At 49.5% G+C, this 5,876-nt stretch overlaps 1 long non-coding RNA gene across 1 annotated transcript in view; it reads left to right on the forward strand.

Moving 5' to 3' along the window:
- Window positions 1–4,571, forward strand: part of LOC130044068 (uncharacterized) — a 188,267-nt gene extending 183,696 nt beyond the window's left edge. Inside the window, exon 4 of the long non-coding RNA XR_008795376.1 lies at window positions 4,454–4,571. This is a non-coding gene — a long non-coding RNA (uncharacterized LOC130044068). The remainder of the gene's footprint in view (window positions 1–4,453) is intronic.
- The last annotated feature ends 1,305 nt before the right edge of the window (window positions 4,572–5,876 follow it).

Consider the following 5,876-nt stretch of genomic DNA (forward strand, 5'->3'; position numbering starts at 1 on the left):
GAGTGCCCCTGACTTCATTTCAGCCCCCCCGGCCAATCCCCCCATTCCACTTCTATGCTTGCTGAGAACAGAACACATAGATCACCCCTTAATATTTCCAAGTAATGCTGATTTAAGAACCTGGCTGTCTAGTATGTGACAAAAATTGTTTTTTAAAAAAAAATTTAAGAACTCCAACAACAAAAATGACTATTCAAAGTAAAGTATTATTTTAGGGTGACATTATTTTTTAAATTCACATTTTTCATTTGTTACAACATGTAGCAGTTCTGCGAACACATAGATAAGAGGATACAATAGATATTTGACAGTGTAGTTCTCAGAATATTTGCATATCCAAGAGATGATTTCAGCAAGTATACTTAGACTGACCCTATTAACCATTCACAATATTTTGTCTTGAATCCAATTCACACTCTATAGACATGTCCAATTCACATTTCAGCTCTTATGCTGTTTTCTCTTTTAGACTTTATATTAGGAATTAAATCCATAACATCAAATTTCATGACAACATCTGCGCGGGCTGACATGATTGAAAGGGAATTTCTCTCATGCCAGGTTATTCTGTTTCTTAATTTGTTCTTTATCATACCTGAGAATCAGCTTATTTTTATCAAGTCCATGGTATGGAACAGAAGCTTCTGGTGGAGAATTACAACCCACAGCGATGCTGAAAGGGGACAACAGTCAGCTCTCTGACGTGGCCATGTTGGCTAGATGACTGGAAAGTAGTTCCCAGGCATGAATGATTTTGCCACTTATGCTGTGGACAGCTCTGCCAAGCTGGAAAGCATGGTATTTATAATAAGGTGCCATGGGCTTGCATGGGAAAAAGTTTGATAATATGTGAACAACATCAGTCTCTTTATACTGGGGACTCAGATTCTTGTCTAGCAATGCTCATAGAGGCATTAGTCCTAGTAGCCAAAAAAGAAACAGAACCCAGGTGTCCATCAACAGACAACTTGTTCAACAAATGTGATATATCCCTATAGTAGAATACTATTCAGCCCTTAAGAGGAGTAAAGTTTTGACATGTAATATCACATGGATGGACCCAGGAAACATTATGCCTCATGAAATAAGCATAGTGAGAAATGTGCAGATGGAAAAATTCAGAATCACTGAATTGATAAAAACAAGAACACACAAACAAAAATGATTAGTATTTTCCAGGGACTGGAGCCAAAAGGGTGTTGGAGTTAATGATTACAGGGTGCAGAGTTTCTGCTAGGGATGATGCAAACCTTTAGAAGTAGTGATCCCATAGCAATGCAAAGGTGACGTACAACATGAAATGGTATAACTGAAATGGTTGAAATGACAACTTTATGTCATGGATATCTTACCACAATGAAAGAGGAAAAATGTATTTTAATATATATTTAAGTGACCCTTAAATAACACATGGTTTGAGAACACAATCAAGAAACCATTATTCTTTGCACTTTTTAAAACTTAGTTACTGGGCTGGAGCGATAGTACAGCAGGGAAAGCATTTGCCTTGCTTGCAGCCGACCCAGGTTCAATTCCTGGCATCCCATAGGGTCCCCCAAGCACCACCAGAAGTAATTCCTGAGTGCAGAGCCAGGAATAACCTCTAAGCATCGCTGGGTGTGACCCAAAAACACAAAACAAACAAACAAAAAAACCCTTTAACTACAAAGCTTCTGCTATTGATTGAATGCCTTATTGCTGGCATAGTCATTTAACACCTATTTTGTTTGATCTGTGCTATTGTCCTACAATAAAGTAAGCCAGAGGTAAGAACACATTCTTCAGAAAGTTACACAGAAGAGCAAACATATTGACAGACCTGCCTTGTACTGTAATGAAAATGGACTTGGTTCACAAGAAATCCATGAACTAGTGGCCCAAGTTAGCTCTGACCCATTTTACTAAGGATCCACTGCTTATCTGACTCCGAAGGGAACCTGAAACCATGCAATAAGATTTTGTTAGGGCAGGAGCAATAGCACAGCAAGTAGGGCATTTGCCTTGCACGTGGCTGACCCAAGTTCGATTCCCAGTATCTCATATGGTCCCCTGAGTACCACCAGGGGTAATTCCTGAGTGCAGAGCCAGGAGTAACCCCTGTATATCACGAGGTGTGACCCAAAAAGCAAAAAAAACAAAAGATTTTGTTAAAGCCTATGAAGTCCCTAAGTGGGAAATCCAGTCACCTGAAGATTCAAAGAAAAGAAGTGGCTATCACAGGGCAACCTCATCCACACACCCCCCCCCCCCAAGTCATTCTCTTGCCTGGGCTGCCCCCGGGGACGTGACTACTTGTGTCACACAGACCCAACACTGCCTGTCATGGCCTCCCCTCCCACATTGGCACCTTGGCGCCTATCTTCCTTGGTACCCTCATCCTGACATGAGAGAATGTTCTAGAAGCAAACAACTGCTTCCCTACCTGGCTCCCCTCACATTCTCTGCCTTCTTCTGCTTCTGCTTCCCCACCCTCCTAGAAATCCTGTGTTTCCCAGCTCAGAGAGCAGGGAAGTCTCCCGAGCTCTGAGCCCCTGAGAATTCCTGTCAGCCCCACGCTACCTCCAGCCCCTGCCAAGGAGGAACCGCTTCCTTCTGGGTCTTCCCTGGAAACCCACGCCAGGCCAGGCAGCAGGAGAGGTTGAGTTTCCAGGTCCCCCAGGAGAGAGTCACACTCTCCAGGTGCGGTGGGGGGAGCTGGGGCTGGGGCCAGGGAGCCGGTGTGGGGCAACCTTGCTGGCTGCAGGCCAGAGTTTCCCAGACTTCCCTCCACCCTTCCCATCCTCTTTCCAACCAGAAGCTTGTTAACTGTTTTCCTGAGCCTTTATTCGGATTTCAAGGCCCCCTCTGTGTGTTAAACTTCAAAGAAAGTTTGCTGCAGTAAGTGCTGTGCAGAAACAAGTGGAAACCCCAAAGGCTGGGTTGAAAATGGTTTTGTTAAAATGAATGAGGCTGAGGCTCAAGTCCACACACCCCCACCCCCGCACCCAAAAACCTTTCAAATGAAATTACATTTGGGTCTGGATTAAGTTGCCCGGTATCAATCCTGAAATTTTTTAAGATGAAAAGCAGAACAGCCACACCATATTTAAAATGTGAAATGATTACAAAATGGCACCGGGCCAATGTTTATGAATCATTGGATATGATCATAAAATCATAAAAAATAATCGCCAAAAGGTAAATAAATTACCCAGCTTACTGCTTATTTTCACGGAGGGGCTGACACAAAAGCTGCAGCCATGAATGATTTATACCTGTTTTAACAATAATACTCATTTTACTGAAAGATGGTCAGCACTCGGGCTGCTGTGGGCAGCATGCCAGTTGTCGAAAGGTTAATGTTTCAGCGGCAATACATTAAATTATGAATAATACTGGTCCCAAAATGGAAGGTTATTAGCTCAGTGTGCTTAATTAGCCCGGCCATCCCGTCGCAGTGCCCATTACGGCTGCACTAGCACTGATGGGGGCTGGCAGCCCCCTCCCCCGGGATCCAGGGCCAGCAGTGGGGGGCAGGTGGAGGCCGGAGGGGCTGGGGGCTGGGGTCTTTATTTTCTTTTTCTTCCGAGGAACATTAAGAGGTGCCTTCCAGAAGCCACTTTTCAGGGGTTCCGCACTGCCCCTGGGAATTTTTATCTGACAAGGCTTCCTAGAGAAAAAAAAAAGACATGATTTGGGCGGAACAGAGGTTTTCGTGTGGGGAACCCCCCCACCCCGCCCCGTGATGGGACCACTAGCAAAGTGACAGGAGGGACCAGGTATGACTCACCCCTTGCAGTGGATTGAACTGATGCATTTTAAGAAGTGAATCTGCAGCCAACGTGGAGTTTAGATCTAGAGGTTACTTGCACGAGTGCCAGCCACATTACTGCGGTGAGGAAGAGTTCAGAACTTTGCATGGGACAAGATCGGGGCTGGACAGGGATTAGGGATGGGGAGGGTTGAGGGGAGCGTGGGGGGACCGTTTGCTTCCTATTACTGAGTTTGGGAGGGGAGAGTGGTTTGTCCCTGACACACACAAGCACACCGCTCCTGGCGTGGCCCCTCCAGGTGCTCCACTGTGGGACTCCCAGCTCACAGCCAGGACAGCACAGAAGAGCCAGGATGCGCCCAGGCCCTGCCAGCGACATCCCCTCGGCCTGTGCCACCGCCCAGATCTACTTAGTGCTATTAGTAGCTTGTTTTTCTAAGCCCTAAAATTCATTTTCTTTTCCCGCCTCACTTCCAGAAAAATAAATAAAAGTGAACACATCACTCATTTAAGACGAGGAATGGAATTTAGGTTGCGTTTTTCTTTCTATTTTTATGATTAGTTAGAATTTTCCTGGGAATGCGGCCAGGAGGGCATTATGGTGAGATAATGTCCTGTATTTAATCAGTGCTGCAATGGCGAACGGGGTTCGGCAGGGAGAGGCCAGGGAAACGCATCTTTCTCTCTCTCATCTGTTTTCAGGGTGCCACTGGTCTGCCAGGGATGAAGTCAAGATTGACAGGTGGCAGAGCTCCGGGCTGGGGCGACGGGCCCTGGCTGGACAGGACCCAGCTGTGACTCCTTGCTGGGTGCAGGACCTGTCAGCGCTCAGTGCACCCTAACCCCTGAAGAAGCTGAATGGAAGGCACCCCCACATTGTCCGAAGTGATCAGCCTGAGCCCTGCAACCTTCCGGGCTCCCGGCCTGCGGCTTGGCCTCTCGTGGGTCTGCAGACGCTTCTGGCTCTCCAAACCAAGCCTCTCCCCTTTGCTGCCCTAAGCCCAGCCCGTGCGCAGGGGAGAAGGACCAGGCTTCCGAGTGAACCCAGAAGCCAGCAACAGGTAGGAGGAATCGGCTCCCTAACTCTGCGGTCCCCCCTCATTCCCCCGGGGGACCTCGTTCTGGAGGCCAGATAGCGGGGCAAAGGGTGGTTCTCAGAGTTGTCCTCAATTTCCGGAGTTGGTGGTGGACGAGAGAGAGTCGTTCGCTGCCGAGTTGTCATGCTCAGGGCTGCGTGAGAGGGAGGAGGAAAGGGAAGGGCTGGGCACGGGGGCAGGGAGGTTAAACTGAGAGGGGGGGAGCCGAGGGACTCTATGGGTAGATGCACACTGACCTTTGCATGGAACTGCCCCCCTCCGGGATCCCCAGCAAAAGAGGGGTGTGGGAGGTGCACTGAGTCTCTCGCAGCCCCCCCCGGGATGCTTGGGGGCTGCGGGACCCCATCCATGCAGGTAAGGGCAGTTGCAGGGCACGGGACGCCGGAGCAGCCCGTAAATAGCAGGGTGAGGACAGACGTCAGCGGGCGTCACCTCGTGAAGTCCATCGAAGTGGTGCGGGCGGGGGCACCCCCCACCCCCACCCCCAGCTCGGTGCGCGCTTGGCTCCGTGCTCTGGAGGCGTCTGCTGGATGGAACGCACTGGAACAGTTCATTGCCAGCCCGGCTAACCTTGTGGGGAGACAGAGCGCTCTTTTTCTCCTTCCTTTTCCTGTTTGCAGTGAGAATGAGGCCTTTCTCTTCCCGGCCCTTTGCTCTCCCCAAAGTTGTCTCACGCGGTCACTGCCCGCGGACAGGCTTCCTTTCAGCGCGAGGGCTGCATGCAGACAATGCTCTGCTTTCTGGGGGGCTGGTGAGGCTTGGGGATTCGTCCTGCCCGGGCTGCCCGAAATTTAAAGGCTTTATTGTTTTAGGGGCCCTGTCGGTTTCTTCAGACAGCTTGGGCGACGTGATGCAAGACTTCGCCTTTCCTGTGTGTGCGTGTGTGGGTAGCTCCAGCCGGAGTCTCAGCCTGAGCTGACGGCATCGCGCCGGCCCCGCCCACCCGGCCACTCTGGGCCACGCCCTCTGGGCCTGGTACCCAGTCCAGCTGGGCATTGGCATCCTCGAGATTTGGGGATTACTGGGAA

Source organism: Sorex fumeus, unplaced genomic scaffold, assembly GCF_029834395.1.
Source record: "Sorex fumeus unplaced genomic scaffold, SorFum_2.1 ptg000122l, whole genome shotgun sequence".
NCBI classification, from domain to species: Eukaryota; Metazoa; Chordata; class Mammalia; order Eulipotyphla; family Soricidae; genus Sorex; species Sorex fumeus.